The 17531-nt window shown below is 51.0% G+C and overlaps 1 long non-coding RNA gene across 1 annotated transcript; it reads left to right on the forward strand.

Annotated features, from left to right (window-relative positions):
* Window positions 1-501: 501 nt before the first annotated feature.
* On the forward strand, window positions 502-16469 carry LOC113914651. The gene is made up of 3 exons (XR_003517496.2): window positions 502-1100; window positions 2264-2412; window positions 15846-16469. It is a non-coding gene; the product is annotated as an uncharacterized LOC113914651 (long non-coding RNA).
* Window positions 16470-17531: the final 1062 nt, after the last annotated feature.

Consider the following 17531-nt stretch of genomic DNA (forward strand, 5'->3'; position numbering starts at 1 on the left):
GATCTGAAGGAGGCTGGGGTGCAGTCAAGGAGATCTTTGAGAGGAATATGTTAATAGCCTAAACTAGGATGGCTGGAACTAAGAAGCCATCCTGGAAGAAGTGGAGAGCGCCCAAAGAGGTATTTAGGAGGGAAGGCGAGACATCTAGGACGATGGGTGGGTGGAAGCGCCACCGCTGACATGGGCAATAATGGGGGCAAGGCTCGGCGAGTCGGAGGTGCGTGCAGGGCAAGCCAAGTCGAACCATCCAGCGAGCAGTGGGATGGGTGCGCCCGGGGGGCCCGCAAGCTGTGACTGGGGCGGGCGGGGGTGGGGAAGAGAAGGGTGGGAGGGGGAGGACCACGCAGACGCCGAGCGGCAGCCGAGAGACCAGCCCCGCGCGGGCTGGGCGGGCCGGGCATTGGCCTCCGCGGCCTCCCTGCGGGGTGCAGGCGGAGCCTGATGGCGCACGGCGCTGGCAGGTCGGGGCGGGGCGGGGCGGGGGGGGGGGGAGGTTGGACAGCCGACCCCGGCCGCGGACTTCCCGCAGCGACCGGGGCTGCCTCGGCCGAAGCCGCGGAGAACAGCAGGGCACCGCGCGGCCGCAGACGTCTCTTGCAGCCGGGCGGCCACCCCGGCCACCCACCCGCCCCCGGCGCCCCCAGGCTCCCCGCGTGCCCAGGCTGCGCCTCCTCGCGCCGCGCCTCCCCACCGCCGGGACCTGGCGACGTCACTGCGGCTCTGACGCGCGCTAATGGAGGCACGGGCGGCGGCGGCGTGGTGCGGGTGTCCCCCGGGGAGGTCCCGGTCCTTGCAGCCCGCGGCCGCGTCCTTGGCCCTCCTCCAGGGGAACCTCGATTTTTCCAATCTCAGGAAGGCCGGCTGTCCTTCGGCTACTGATAAGGACGCGACCGCATGGTAAAAGATTTTAACAATGCCCGGAAAGAAATAGCCGGACCCAAGAAAGAGACTAATAATAGCAGCCCGCTAGAGTTCTGCTCGTGTGCTCAGCGCTCTTAAGAACAATAATAACGACAACAACCATAAGAGCCACCATTTATTGAGCGCTTACTCTGTGCCAGGCACTGTGTTAAGCGTTTTGCAGGCAACAACTCTCGGAGGTAAGTACCGTTATTATCCCTATTGTAAGGAAACCGGGGCACGGAGAGGTTAAGTAATTCGCCCCAGGCACACAGCTAGCTGATGTCAGTGCCAGAATTCCAGCCCAGGCTGTCTGATCCCATGTAATCCTCATGTCAACCCATAAGGTCGGGATCATTCTCTCCATCTTAAAGATGAGGAAACTAAGGCACATGGAAATTTAAGTACCTTGCCCAAGGTCACCTAGCTGGAAAATGGATGAGGCAGAAAGCGAACCCAGGGCTCCTCTCTCTGTCCGCAGAACCCGCGGTCTTGGCCATAGGCGATGCCACTTCCAAACCACCTCCGACAGCCCAGCAGGCTTTGGCCCCGGGTCCCAAGAGGCGCAGCCTCTGCGGGGTTTGGGTGGGTTCCCGCGGCCTCCGATCCCCGGGTGTATGGGATGTTTCCGAGCATCGTCTCTGCTCAGCCCGCAGGCGTCTGATAGGGACGCGTCTCCCGGAACCCGGTCGGGCCCCGGCCGCGCGGTCCTCAGAAGGGATGGTGCGGGGGCGGAGGCAGCGGGAGGGATCCCTGGTCCCACCTGCAGAGCGGCGGGGTGGCTGCTTGCTCCGCGCGGCCGGCAGAGGGCGCTGTCGCACGCGCCTCGGGTCCCATGGTCAACAGACCCCGGGGCCGGCCTGCGGACGCTTGGACTCAGAACCGCCCCCGCCCCACCCCACCCCGCCCACCAAGTGGGAATCCTTCTTGCCTGGCGACTGGCACCCCTCTGGCCCCTCATCTCAACCCTGGGCCTGCTTTTCCTGATCACTCTCCCCCATTTTCTGTGGTCCTGCCATCCCACCATGGGCCTTAAAGGCTTCCCCAAGTCCCTGCACCGCTGATTTGGTCGCCTCTTGCTGAAAGGCAAGAACACTGATTCCATTCCACTAAAAGGCTCAGGTGTTTGCAGGTCAACCTCGGCTTTGTCTCCCCTTCTCAGGGGCGCTTTGGTGATGTAAAATGGGGATAAATCATCGACTTGGAATAGATAACTAATTTTCTTCGCCGAAACAGGAGGAGGGGCTTGTTTAAGGAAGGAGCAGATTGGTTGAAAGGATCTATTTTTAATAGCTACAGTGTCTTAAGAGCCTGTTTTGTGCTGAGCCCTTTATGTGTCTTCACTCCTCAATCCTCATGACAGCCCTGAGAGGAGTACACCATTATTCTCCTTTTGATAGAAGAAGCCACAAGACTGGTAAATGGCAATCTGGGCATCCACCGGGAGGATCTAAGTTTAATGCCATGTTCCCATCACCGGAATGTACAAGCTGATTCAACTGAACAGAAGAGGTAAGATACAAACCAAGCAAAAACAAACCAAAATCTACTCTAAGAGTGGTTAGAAATACCACATGTGATTTAGGGGCTTCAAGTGCTCTCTCAAATGTCTGAAAAAGAAAAAGAAAACCTAAAGGTTCAATGAGAGGAGAAGAGGAATAAGGCTAGTAGCTTTTGCTTGGAAGAGCGTCCAAAGAGGCCCACTCACTTTCTATGACTGGGCTCTGAGGAAATAAAGGTGGTTCTAGGAAAATCTGAAAAATATGAGAGGGGAAAAAAAATGCCTTCTGTGGTTTTTTTTTACTTTAACCAAGACTCCTTTTGCTATTTGTGTTTTATTTTTAAATTAACGTAGCTCTCCCCACCCTTTAAATTGGCACATAAATAGCAAAAACAGAAGGAAGGCCAGCTATGAACTTCAAACTTGGTGGGTTTCTCAGGAAGGAGGTGCATGACTTGAAGTGGAAATGAGGATTGAATGAGGTGCTTTAAACATTTGAAAGACAGACTTTCCACAAGGAATTTAGATCATAAGCCCTTAGAACGGGAGCTTTGTCTGGGGTTGGGCTCCGTATAGTGTCTAGAATCAGTGAGTGCCCAAGAAATGTGGAAAACAAATCATGCTTTTGGTGTATGCCTGCATCATCTAACCATCTGGGCCGCCACTTTGCTTATGGTTTTAGAGTGTGGCTTCTAGGGGATTTTCCTGTCCCCTGGGTCTTAGTCACACACCCTCCCTCAGACCCCTTACTTTCCCAGAATTTCTCTCTGGGAACTGAGTCAATGTGAGGCAACTGTTATTGATGATGATGTCACTAGGCTTGGTTAAATAGAATCACCGACTGGAGGCCTTTCCAAACAGGGAAACTGAGGCAGAAGGGACCTCAGGAGACCTGTCACTTCATCGTTCTGATTCTCCTGCCCTATGTCTTTGGACTACAAGGACTCCCCTTTGCCCAACACAAAAGAGCCCTGGGCATCCCAGGAGGCCTCTTGCAAAATTCTTGGACTTCTCTGACCTTACCTCTCTCTGCTCCTTCCCTCATTTTTTCAGGGCATTCATTCTACAAACATGCATTGACAGCCCACTATGCATAAGTGCTGTGGGTACAGCAGAGAACCTAACATGAGCTCAAGAGCTCACTTTCTCCAGTTCCTACTCAGCTCCTGACCTCAGGGCTCCAACTTTCATGCCTGGAAGGCCCCACAACAGTCAATGACTTGCTTCTCTAGGTGGGGACTGTCGTTCAGACATATCCAACATTCTGGATAGCTCCTGGCAGCGCCGGGAGACCATGCGCTGTGACCCCAGGATACCACCTTGGTGACATCCACTGGGCAGGAGGTTTGGGTCCTGAGATATACCCTCAGAAGCAGGGCCTGGAAATGCACTTGCCCACACTCCTTCCTACCTTTTCCTAGATGGCATGCCTTCAGTTCATATGATCATTGTGGACAACCTTAATAGCTTGGGCCATATTTATGAAGCATCGGTTACAACAACAAAAATCCCGTAGTACCATAATACCCCACCATTCAAAGGAAAATGTTGGCTTAAACAAACAACAGTGACTGGCTGGCAAGTGGATATGTCGGATAATGCTGAGTCTTTCAGGTCATTTTGTTACTGAACGTTGGCATTGAGTGATTCAAAATAATGACAGGAAGGAAGAACACTAGCCCTGTTTTAGCTTTCCACATTATTCAGATGGAATAGATTTTCAACATCAACACTCTAGTAAAGACAGAATGCTTAAGGTATACATTGTCAGTTTTTGTCTTTTTGGAAAATCCATTAGTACTCAATGACTTGGTCTTCACCATTCCAAAAAAAAAAAAAAAAAAAAGCGTTGAACCGCAGAATTCAGATGATGGCCCTGGAAATCCCTTTGGAGAGTAGATTCCAAATCATATTCATTCTTCTTGAATTTCTCACCGCCCCCCCAAGACTGTCCCATCCCTGCTAGCTAGCTACAGCATCATTTTCTCTCCCCTTGAGGAAGGCAGAGGCCCAGAGACCAGAAGAATGAGGGAGTAGTGAGGAAAACTCTTCCCTTACCTGAGTTGCAGAGCCACTTGAATCTAGAGAACTGTTACATTTGTGCTGTGTCTGTGTGAGTTCCTGGTGGTTGTGCATTCTCTGGCTGATGTCCAAAATCTCCATACATAGGGGCCTGAGATACTCTAAAAAGAAGGCCTATCTGTGAAGGACGTGTGTCCACCCACCAAGACGTTCTTGGTGGTCGGTGTCTGCAAGTCCAGCAGCTGGGGTGAAGAGCTTTGGAACCACTGAGCATTCCTGCTGGGATCTTTCCAAGCCCTTTTGGGAACCGGCAACAGCTCTTGTCTGGGGAAATTAGTTTTGCACTTTCACAGAGTGAGAAATTCCTCAGGGGCATTCTTGTACTTGGGAAGAGAAATCAGACCCAGCTCATTCCTTTAGGGCCCATGCCATTAATAAAGCAGACGGAGTCCAATGCTGTTGGTCCAGCTGGGGCCGTAGGGTGGGGGCAGAAGCAGTGGAGTTAATTGAATTTCACCTGTGGCTAAGGCCCTCCCCCAACTGGCGCAAGCTTGAGCTTTCAGGGGCTCGTGTTACCAGCGTGTAAACACCGTGAGGGACAGCCAACGCTCGCATTCGACCATTCGAGAACCAAGGGGTTCTCAAACCCTTCCTATCTTCCTAGAAACCCTGGCTTGCCCGGCCGGGCTGCTTGCTGTCTGATGCAACAGTTTGCAACGCTCGGTTCTGGAAGCCGAGCCTGCCGCGGGGCGCTGGGCGCCCTGCCGACGCGCATGCGCGGGCTGCGGCCCCGCCAGGCCGGGCGGGGGAGAAGCTTTTCACCAGATGTGCGGGGGGGCCGAGGGGGGGTGCGGGCAGGGGCGGGGCGCGGGCGGGCAGGGAGACCTTTGGCAGCTCGCGCCGGCGATCTGAGCTTAATTAAACTTCTCCCGAGGCATTGGCTGACTGATTGACCCAGTGATCCAAAAAAAATCAGAGAGGCCTGAATCGCCTTAAACGCGACGGGAGAGAGAACTTGGGGAGTTGGCTTTCGGTTTCCCGAGCTGGGCCTTTGGATTCTGCCTGCCTTCCCCGAGCCCCGCAAGCCACAAAGCTATCAGGGTTCCAAGACCTCATTAGGGCGTCAGGCCTTGCTTGTCTGTGCCCTCCTACGGATTTCTCAAAAAGGGAACAACAGTGGTTACAGAGGGAGGGAAAGGCAACGTTCTGATAGCGTCTTGATCGATATCTTCCTGCCTCATTTCTCCACCCATGTGCCTTAGAAGGTTTTATTAGCAGAAAGCATCGTGGATTATTTTCCGATTTTTTTCCGCCATTCAGGTATTGCCTGCATGGTTTTCTTCCATACCACATTCCATCAATATTATATATTTTTAATTGACTTCTTTTATTAACTCTCCTTATTCTCTAAATTAACTTTAAATCGATTCCCTTTTTCTACATAGCCTTGCCCTAAGCAATAACATTAGCGAAACCACAGTTTGATATGTTAGTCATATATTTTAATACAGTTGAAAATAAATTCAGAACTATTCGAATTAAAAAAAAATGTGTATGTTAGCTAAAATTTTCTTGCCTACTGCATTTGGAGAAAAACTCCAGAGGTAATAAAAAAGAGGTAACATATGTTGAGTGATTGCCAATGTCCCAGGCACTGAACTAAGCACTTTATTCTCTGGCCTTAGGACACCATAGAAGTGGTGCTGTGAGAAGGTTTGGGTCCTGATACATACCCTTCCATTTTACAAAGGGAAAATGGGAGGCACCCAGAAGTGAAATACCCTTGCCAAAGATCGCAGAGCCAGGATGCAAATCCTTACTAGCCTCGCTTTAGAGCCTGCACTGCTGGCCTCTCCAAAACAGCTAAGTTACCTCTGGAGATCACCCAGGTGGTTAGTATAGTCTGAATTTGAACCTGAGTCGGTCTGACTCCAGAACAGAGCTTTTAACTACTGTGTGGAACTCTTTCCTATTTCCCCATATCTCACCTCATACAGCCTTTTTAAATCCGTCTGCCTCCTTTGGAATTCAAAAGGTGCTTCCAAGTTCTTTCTTTCCTCACCCCCTACATCTCCACCCCCCTCCCCCTGGGCAGGTAGGACGGAGGTTCTCTTTCAACGGTTTCCTTCGCTCCTCTGAACTAAAAGCAACCCATAAATCTCTCATGATATCCGTGAGAATCCCTACTTTAAAGGTCCTATCCACTCTTCTGCACTGACCATGGAAATTCCACCTACGAGCATCATGAAACTACATTTCCCAGACTGCTATTCTCACCTGGAAAGAGAACAAAAATCCTCTGTCAAACCATGTGGCTCCTATTTTGGGGTTGGAAAATCTGGTCACTAGCTTGGATAAAGATTGGTATGCCCATAGACTAATTCTTCTGGCCCCAAGCAGACATGAATTTCCCAGGCCTCAGTGATGGGGGGGGGGCAAGTTATTTCAGAAACAAAACCTTCAATTAGAGGCATAAATGAAGACTGGGCATAAGACTTCTAAAAGATGGCTGACCCCTGCGCAGGAGGTAGATTTTCTTTCTGCGACTGCCCTTACCGCCACCACCCCTTCTCTCTCTTCACTTCCTCTTCCTTCCCCTTCTTCCAGATTCTTCTTTTAATTGTACCATTGTGCCACTCCCTTGTTCCCCCGCCTCAACCCCCATGCCCACACCCACTCTTTAACTGTTTAGTATAAAATCCAGCCCACCAGACTGAGGTTTTCTTCGACCCAAATGTTATTTTCAGAAGGAGCCATTGAGGTTGGGGTGTAATTGCAGCGTTGGGCCTCTGCAAGCCAAGCTGAAAATAATCAGTGAGGCAGATGGGGTGGGAAGAGAGTGTGGTGGCCGCTTCCACCAAAGAGCGAGAGAAACCCAATGGAGTGAGTCAGAGAGGGGCGAGTGCCAGGCTGGTCTGCTGGGCTTACGGCCGGGAGTTCAGTTAAGGGGAAACTGCCCAAGGTTTTGGGACCTTTGACTGAGGCCCGATCCAAGGTGGTTCCGGGCTGCACATCACAAGTCCATATTTCTTATGACAGCCGCTAAGCTCCTCTTGCTCTCCTTCAGTTGGGCCATAGCAACCAGCAGGCCAGATGGGAACTTAACCATCCAGTTGGCTCACCAGTCTCTAGAGTGGGATTTCTCAGCATCGGCTCTATTGGCATGTTGGGCTACATAAGTCTTAGTTATGGGGGGCTGTGTGGTGCGCTGTAGGATGCTTAACAAGATCCCTGGCCTCTAGCCTCTAGATGCCAGTAAAACACACACAGAGTCATGACTATCAAAAATGTCTCTAGACATGCCAAATGTCCTTGGGAGGCAAAAATTGCCCCTGGTTGAGAACCACTGGTCTAGAGTGATCCAGGTCTGGAAAAGGATCCCCGCAACTGTCCCCATGGTGGCCTCATTGCCTTGCATCACATCTCAGTGGGCCCTGATAAAAACTACTGGCCAACTCCTATGTCCAATGAGAAGTGTTGAATACTTGGAACCCAGCATGAGTGCCTACGGGGTTCCAGACACTATACAAGGTGTTGAAAAGGAAGGGGCAAACAGACAGACATGGCCCCTGTCTTCATGGACCTGACAGGCTGAGACAGGGAAGACGGACGTTAAACAACCCTGAGCGAGAGTCACGTAAAGAGAAGAAATGGCGTACCATTTCTGTTTTTCGAAGAGGGTTTGTCATCTAGGTGGGGGGGGGGGGGCTTCAAGAAGGGCTCTTGGAGGGAATGAGGAATTAGCCAGTTGGAGATTTGAGGGTGAGGGAATGTTTTGCGGAGTAGGGACAGAGTGTTCAGAAGCCCTGAGTTAAGAGAGAATGTCGTGTATGCAAGGATCCCAAAGGAGCTTGTCATGGACCAGGCTTCAGACAGTGGGGAGACATCCACTCCTCTCATCCCTAGACTTGCTTCTCCTGTACTTCTTCTCTGGATTTCTAGTACAAGGATACAAACTTAGGATCATGTCTAGCCATACTTAACCCGCTCCTTGTTCCCGCTCAACCCCCTCAACCACCCAGCTACCAAGTTCTGTCAGTCCTACCCTGAGGCTCCCCGTCATCCCAAGCTCCTTGTCTCCCTTCCCAGCACCGCAACCCCAGTGCAGGCTCTCTTCATTACTCAGCCGAATTTGTGAAATAGCTTCCTAACGAGTCATCCTCCAGTCTCTACCTCAGAGAAAGACAGAGACAAAGCCCACATCTCTGCTGGGCTAAGAAACCCTGCATGGCTTCCAGAGGCCTGTCAGACAGGCTATTTCCTCCCGTGACTTCCGTGACTTTCGGGTGCTCTTCGTTCCCTGCTCCCAGCATACCTCCCTCCCACTCTCCAGCCACAACAGGCCACGAGCCACACTCCATGTGCCCCCACAGCTCTGCGAGTGGGCTGTTCTCTTTGTCAGAATTGTCCTTCCCCAACCAAAATCATTTGGGGAATTCCCACCTATCCTTTGAGACCCAGACAAAATGAACTCATTATACTCTCTCATCCCTTCTCAGAAGGCTTCTCTTAATTCTTCCCTCTGTTTTCATTGGGATTTATATATAGCCGCTAGTTTACCATTTGTCACGTTGACCCATAGTTATCTGTTTAAAGACGTCCCTTCCCTGACCCAGAGTCAGAGGGCCTCCAAGGCAGGTCATGCAGTGTTCCCTGCTGGTTGACGACCCAACACCCATTCTCTCCCTTCCTAAAAGAAACCAAAGAAATGCAAGGCACAATGTCTTATTTAGCGTACAAGCTAAGCCGCTATAACAAACAGACCCAGGGTCCAGAGGCTTACACAAGCCCATGTGCCTCAGTGGAAGCTGACCCCATGCCCAGCTCCAGGGGTCGGCCCACTTGCCCTTTCCAAGAATTGGTTCAAGAACTTGGGCCTAAACTAATCAGTGTGCAGTAGAGGCTTTTCTGGTTTCCCAATATCAACAGTCCCCTTCTTTACAATAGAACTCCTGATTTTTGGCCAAGCAGATGGCTGCCTCATAAGAGCTACATTTCCCAGCCTCCCTTGTAGCTTGATGTGGCCTTGAGTTTAAGGTCTCACCATGGACTGTGGGCAGAATGATTGTACCGCTTCTAAGCTGTGCCCTCAGAAGGATTGTGCGTGTGCTTCCCCCTGACTAGAAGATGGTGGAAATGAAAGCAGTCTCCCTGGACCCAGGGAGGGATGCCACATGTGGAGGATGGCAGAGCCCTTCTCTCGGTCTTGGATGACTTTTCTCTGAACTCTTATAGGATAGAAAGTGACATAAATTTCTACTTTGCTTACTCTTCTGTATTTGAAGCACTGCCTCCGCGCCTCTGGTTAGGTGAGCTGACAAATGTCCGTTTTTCTAAGCCAGCTTGGGTTGGCTTTCGGTCACATCTTACCTTACAGGGTCTCACTCCTCTTTCCATTCCTGCTGGGCCTCACACAGGAGTCAATAAACACTTGTGGAATGAATGCTCCATTGTTATTTTTCTTCTCTTACCTGTAATGACTACCCCCCAGAGAAGCTGTAAGCCATCTTCTTTCTCTCTGCCCCAGCCTAAACCCCTAAAGTACTCACGTGGACCTCATGTCTAGCAAATTCGTGGAACCTACCCCTCACTAGCTACTTATACAGGGAGCTGAGGCTTCCGCTATAAAATGAGAGAGTTGAATCAGCTACATCTAGCCCATTGTCCCGTTCTCATGTCCCATGGCTCTGCCTGAGGCTCATTCTGAAGGAGTCATTCTGTGCTCAGACTGAAGACCCATCTAGCACTAGCCAGGTACAGCCTACTGAAGGTCCCCCTGGGCTCCTGCCCCAATTCCCTGTGGTCCCACAGGAGGCCCCTTCCAGCACTAACAAGCCTACGGCTCTGTTCGATGTCTTTTCAAGCTCTGAAGGCCCATGATACTATAATACTATACCAAGCCTAAGAGATTTTTGATTGGCTACTAGACCTCCGGCCCCAAACTCAAAAGATAAAGGCCTAGGGAGGGCCTGGACCATCACAGTGTTGTCCTTCCAGATGAGACCAGGAGCACTGGCAGGCAGCGGGGAGGGGGCCTTGCAATGCTCAGACATTCAGTAGGTCCTGCGGCAAGGACACTCAGCTCCCTGTGCCCATTGCCCAACCCTCCCACTGCCATTAGTGCTGCTCAGAATGAGAGTGCAAGGCCGGTTCCAGGCAAAACATGCAGGCCTCCTTCTAGCCATGAGACCGGGGAAAGAGCTGTCCCATACTCAGCCCCCTGGAATGTGGGAGACTTAGATCTCAAGGAAAATGACCAGTAATGGACCCTGGCAGCCCGGACCTTGAGGGTCCAGAGGTGCTTCCTCCTGAGTCTGTGGTGACTCCCAACTCTTCCTTCCCATGCTTTTTGAAGTTGCCATTTATAGGACACTCACTAAGAGCTGAGCCCTGTGCTCAGCACTCTACCTGCATTAGCTTATTTTATCTTCATAGCAGTTCTGCAGGGATGTATTGTTGCTAGTCCCATTTTGCAGATAAACAGACTGAGGCTGAGAGGGCGAAATTACTTGCTCGGAGTCAGAAAGCCACAGAGCTGGATCTGACCCAGGTTCTTAACCAGAGTGTTTGGTGGGACACTCTTGGCAGCATCTTCTCTGGTCTTCTAAGTTGGGCTGGCAAGGGGGAAGAGCACGGTGAGACCCCAGCCCTGTGAGGGCAGTGCTGATGGGGAAGAGTTAGGACCAGAGAGAAAGGCAGTCACTGAAGTGAAGGACAAGGCAAACGAAGACCTCTAGGCAGTCCCAGCCAGATATAAGGAGGGTGGCCAGCTCCACTGGATGGACCCAACCAGTAGTGAGCAGAAGCCCTCTTCGTAAGGGGGAGTACGGCATCAGCATCAGGAGCTTGCCCACCCGCTACCCAGCAGGAGCCCTGGAGCAGCTTGCGGTTGGCCACGGGAGCAGGACATCACCTTGGAAAGATCTGTGTCCCGCTTGCTTGCTTATTGTTTGCTATCACATCTGTTCCTTACTTTCTCTGTTCTGTTCAACATCTCAGAGGGCAAATGACATATGACAGACTCCCCTGCTAACTGGCTTCTGACTAGGTTCACCCAGCGGAAGGTGCCAGAGGAAGAGCGGGGGCAGGAAGAGAAGTCTGGGTGTTTCTCCGGACCCCCAGCTTCAGGCAGCAACTCCGGCCACAGCCTCCTCCTTGGCCCCAGCTCCCGATGGGCGGCCCCAGCCCCAGGCTCTCTACCATCCCCTCCTCCCTGTGAGTTTCCAGCCTCAGAGGTTGTGGCAGTTCTCCATGCCGCTAACTCACTTGCCTCCCCACTCCCACACCCCCTTTCCACACTTCCAGCCCTTCCCGCTCCTGACGGGACCTCACCCAGACCGGGTCCTCACCTCCTACCCCGGCTGGGCTGAGCAGCAGTGCCTTGGTCTGCTGGGGCCACTGTGACACAAGACCGCAGACTGGGTGGCTCATAAACAGAAATTTATTTCTCACCATTCCAGAGGCTCGATGTCCAAAATCAGGGTAGCAATATGGGTTGGGTTCTGGCGAAAGCCCTCTTTCGAGTCAGACCTTGCCAACTTCTTGTTGTGTCCACACGTGGTAGAAAGGCAAAGGAGCTCCATGGGGTCTCTTGTATAGGGGCACTAATCCCATGCAAAGGGTTCCACACTCTTGACCTGAGCATCTCCCAAAGGCCCAACTTCTAACCTCATCACATTGGGCATTAGGATTTCAACATACGAATTTGAGGGGGGACACAAACATTTAGACCATAGCAGGCAAGCAACTCCTGGGCGTGAGGGGGAGTCGAAGCCTACCCTCTCCTATCCCCTTGGGCACCAGGTTAGCTGACTATGAGCAGAGCTGAGCAGCCCCCAGCAGGACCCCATGGATCCCAAACCAGGAGCCCTAGCAACTGATGGGGTCTGAATGTGCAGAATGTCTTCCTACCCAGCAGGGTCCATTCTGCCACTCATGTCTTCCCAGCCTCGATACGGTCTCAGGTGGGTCACTTCCTCCGTGATGACCGAGTCGCTTGACCCCTTTGGATTTCAATGTCCTTGTCTGCATTGTGGGGACACTGGGGTAAGTAACTGGGAGCTGCGTTCATCATTGTTGTGAAGATCAGCCTGGGCAGGACTAGAAGAAAGAATCCACGACCTGTGAGGATCTTTGGAGAGCAGGGGCAGAAGAGATATGGTCACAGCCAGTGTGGGGCCGGTCAAACGAGGAAGCAGCAGGATTTGGGGTGGTGCATCAAGGGGCCACCTGCTGGTCCCCCTGCCCGAAGGACTGGCGCCCATTTCTCTGGTACCTCAGACTCAACCACAATTCTCCCTGCTGCTGGTCCTCAGACGTGGTAGCTAACACAGTCCTGAACAATGGAATACTCCCTGCCTAAGAAGGGGATGGAAGAGGTTTGGGACCTCCCCTGCCACTCTGGAGTGAGGACTGGATCCCTAAATGGGGCTGGGGGTGGGAGAGGCAAAGGGCCACGCAAGTATCAGGCGCTGCCACTGGGCGTTTGCCATATGCCAGGCTCTATGCACAGCACCCAGACACCAACTGTGCACTCTCGGGCTTACTCCTTACTCCTCCCCCAGCCACTAGAAGAGGAGGTGGTGTCTGTTATCACCATCAACCAAAACATCCCCATTTGATAAAGGCATTGAGCCTCTCAGAAAGGTTAAGAAAGCCGCCCAAGGTCGGATAGCCAGAATGTGGCAGAGCCAGAATTTCAACCAACTTCATCTGATAGAAGCCTCCAGCCTCCCCAGGATGATTTAATGTGTCTCACTGCCCATGGCTCTGGCATCGAGAGGGCACTGGCCCTGGCATTTGAGTCAAGGAAGTAGGGAAACGGATTGCTTGCAGGCCTGCCTATGACTCGGCGTGGGCCTCCGGGCCTGTTCCGCCTTTGGGCTGTGTGCCAGATGTTAGAGACAAGGGCAAGGCTGAAAAGGATGGTCCACTAGGAGGCTGCCTCTGCTGATGTTTGTATGGACTCGTGCACACGTTTGTGTGTGTGTGTGTGTGTGTGTGTGTGTGTGTGTGTACATGCACGTGGACACACCAGTCTAACCTCCACCTTGGCCCAGGCGAGAATCGGGAAGGACTGTGCATTTGGTAAGTGAGGTGTGAACGGCTGGGTGGCTTTCATCCCCACCTCAGTTCCCAGGGGGAGACTCTAATATTTTCCTAGAAAGCTAGCCACGGGCCTGGAGGCCTCGGGTCTCCACAAAGTCAAGAAGAAAGGACACTGGCAAACTCTTCAAAATCAGTTCAGACCTTATCGGCCTCTCTGAGCCCCCCAAGCGGGGGGGGGGGGGGCGGGGGGGACTCACGCCAAGTGAGGACAGGCTGTCTCAGAGCACTTCATCCCCAGATCCCACTGCCTCCTGAAAATCAACCTCCACATGCCCCCACGCCTTGCTCCAGACTCTGAGCGACGCAGAATGGCTCCCTCATAATTGCCCCGTGGGACACAGCCCGGTGTGGTGTGAGGAGCATGAACCTTGGGCTCACCTGAATTTCAGCCTGGACCTCAGTCCATGAGGCCTGGGGCTGGTGTGACCCAATCCTTCTGAGCCTCTTTCAGAGCTCTTCTGGAAAATGAAGATAATAACTACCCATGGTAATAGGTGCAGTCAGTGTGAACGCTCCTGCCCCGTCCCTTTTCCCCTGCTTCCTTCTGGATCTCTTTAACATCCACTGACCACTTTACCACCTAGCTTCAGGCCCCTCATTTCCCAGCATCCTCCCAGCTGCGGCCCAGCTTCTAAGCTTTGCAGGAGACAGTGGTTTTGCCACTCTTTGCTTGTGGCCTGCCATGAGCCAGCTCTCCTGAGAGCAAAGGCCTCAGAGCCCTGCGCCTGGGTCCCCACCCTCTTTGTAAACACCAGTTGGGCACCAACTGACCTCAGGAGGGAAGCACTTCACCGGGACCCTCCTCTTCCAGCCCTGCCTGCTGCTGAATGTTCCAGAGGAAGTGCCAGGCAAATCTGACACCCTCACACCCAGGCTACCTCCGTCCTGGAAATAGGCACTTAGAGCCAAACCCTCGGCTGAAGGTGGAAGGAAGTCAAAGTCCCTGAGTGCTGCTTCTCTCCTGCTCTCCCACAGCACCCCCCCACCCCCAGCCATCCCACATAGGGCAAGTGCTCTCACATTTAAATGTTTTTTTCACGATCCTGATAGACATCCGTAAGGAGGGCTTTCCTGTTACTCCTTGTTTCTTAAAAACAAAGACAGAAATTAAGTATAACCCAATATTGATCATTTTTATTGTTCTTTGCAACATCTTTTTCTGTATTGTTAAAATTGCTCTCAATAAAATCATTTTTTTAAGATTTTATTTTTAAGTAATCGCTACACCCAACGTGGGGCTTGAACTCACAACCCCGAGATCGAGAGTCACACGCTCTGCTGACTGAGCCAGCCAGGTACCTGTAAATAAAAATACTTTTAAGTCAATAAGATTCATACAGCCTTATTGGGGAAAATTTCAGGAAATGCCAAAAGGTAGAAAGAGAAAAATAAGAATCACCAGAATCTCTCCTCTGGAACCAGACCATTTATCTATTGGCTTATCTCCTTCTGGTCCTTTTTCTAGCTTGTATTCATGTCCTTTTATTCTTTTTATTTTTTTAAGATTTTATGTATCTATGTGAGAGAGAGAGAGCACAAACAGGGGGGTAGGGGCAGAGGGAGAGGGAGAAGCAGACTCCCTGCTGAGCAGCAATCCCAACGCAGGGCTCAATCCCAGGACCCCGGAATCATGACCTGAGTCGAAGGCAGACGCTCAACCAACTGAGCCACCCAGGCGCCCTATTCTTTCTTTTTTTAATTGACATATAATTGACATATAATGTTGTATTTATTTTAGGTTCACTTTATTCTTTTTACCCCCAAAAATGGAATTATATTGTTTTATAATCTTTTTTCCCCCTTCATGATATATTTTGAACAGTTTCCCATGTCCTTGGATCTTAATCTTTACTTTAGTGCACTTCTTTTCGTTTCAGTCTTTTTCCCATGTAATCATAAGTAAGGTATATTTCTTATGATTGGGATCCATATAGATCCCATTAGGATCATACCATTTAGAGCATTTATTATTTTTTCTTACCTGAAAAGTAGTACACTTTTGTTGTGAAAAAGTTAGAAAATACAGACAAGCAAACAAATGAACAGGTAATATCCTCACAGCCTCACCCCGCTGAAATAATCCTCGCTAACATTTTCGTGTTTAACCGTCCTGTCCACATTTTTAGGTATGCAGGTAAATATATAGAAACACACATTTTACAATAAAATCAGAATCCTATGATTCATATTATTTTTAACCTACATTTTGTTGTTTGCTTAACAATACATCTGACATTGATTAGGATCATTTCAGCTACAAATGACAGAAAACCCAAAGGAACAGTGGCTTAAACATGTTCATTTCTCTCTCTAGGAACTGATGTCCGGAAGTAAGCAGCCCAGTCTGGTACAGTAGCCCCGTGACCATCAGGGACCCAGGCCCCCTCTACCTGGGGCTCTCCATCGTCAGCGCATGCCTTCCACTAGGGACCCAAGACAGCCGATGGAGGAAGAAGCAGCCAAGAAGAGAGAGCCCTGTCTCCTCAAAGGACGCTTCCTAGAATTCACATGCATCACGCCTGCTTGTACCACACTAGCCAGAACTAAGTCCCACGCCCCCGCCCCCGCCCGAGGAAATAGGATTTATCTGAGTAGAGCTTTTATTACTATAGGAAAAGGGAAGAACAGATTTTGGGGGGCTAATTGGCATCTCTACCACATTTTACAAACATCTTTCCAGGACACCTAGTTGTATATTCCATTTTTTCTCTTATTTTTTGGTGAATGTTTGACCACAACATTAAATATACTTCCATTTTTAATGGCTGCCTCATATTCCATAGTGCGCATGTAGCATTACATATAGATCCAATGCCTTCTTGGGGCGCCTGGGTGGCTCAGTCGTTAAGCCTCTGCCTTCGGCTCGGGTCATGATCCCGGGGTCCTGGGATCGAGCCCCACGTCTGGCTCCCTGCTCAGCGGGAAGCCTGCCTCTCCCTCTCCCACTCCCCTTACTTGTGTTCCCTCTTTCACTGTCTCTCTCTGTCAGATAAAGAAATAAAATCTTTAAAAAAAAAGATCCAATGCCTTCTTACTTGATATTTGGGTGTTTTGCTCTGACAAATAAGGCTCTTCTATGGTTAAAACTTGTCAGAGGAAGAGATCCCAACCTTTCCTCTATACCCTTGGGATGCCCACCAATGACATTTTGCTGAGGAGTCAAGGTAGTATCTGCCTTGAAAGCTGGCTTATGGGTCTGAGTTTGTTTCTGAAAAAAAAAAAAAAAAAAAAACATGAAGCTTTTTGGCAAGAGGTATACCCCTCTGTTCCCCTTGCAGAGGAAGTTCAGGGGGGGATGCTGGAGCCTGGTGGGCAGTTCTGCCCTGGGCAGGAGAAAGATGGGTTGGGGGACGTGGGGGGCTGCGGGCTGGGGGTAGGGAGTGAGTGGGAGGAGACTGTGGACTCTCAGGAGCCAGGGGTGGACCTGGTCCTGGAGAGGCAAGGGGACTTGATGTGGCCCAATTCATTTTTTTTTAAAGATTTTATTTATTTCTTTGAGAGAGAGAGAGAGAGAGCAGGGGGAGGGGCAGAGGGAGCTTGGGGAAAAGCAGCAGGGAACCCGATGCAGGGCTTGATCCCAGGACCCTGGGAATCATGACCTGAGCCAAAGGCGCCCCCCAATTCATTCTTTACTCAAGTTCAACCAGTGCTTTTTGTGTCCCTACTCAGAGCCATGCCCTGTACCAGTCCCTGGGGATGTCGCAGAGAAGACATCGTCCCTACTCTCTAGGAAGTCTAAATTCTCAGATGTTAAGAGTTCAGCCTGCAGCATTGCCCCAAATACAGAATCCTCAGGCCCACACCCAAATACCTGATGCAATTCATGTTTGTGGGCCTAGAATCTGCATTTCTTTCAGTCTCCCCGGGTGACTGATGAGTGTGATCAGGAACCTTTTTTTTTTTTTAAAGGTTTTATTTATTTATTTGACAGAGACACAGCGAGAGAGGGAATGCAAGCAGGGGGCGTGGGAGAGGGAGAAGCAGGCTTCCTGCTGAGCAG

This window comes from Zalophus californianus, chromosome 11, assembly GCF_009762305.2.
Source record: "Zalophus californianus isolate mZalCal1 chromosome 11, mZalCal1.pri.v2, whole genome shotgun sequence".
In the NCBI taxonomy this organism is placed as follows: Eukaryota; Metazoa; Chordata; class Mammalia; order Carnivora; family Otariidae; genus Zalophus; species Zalophus californianus.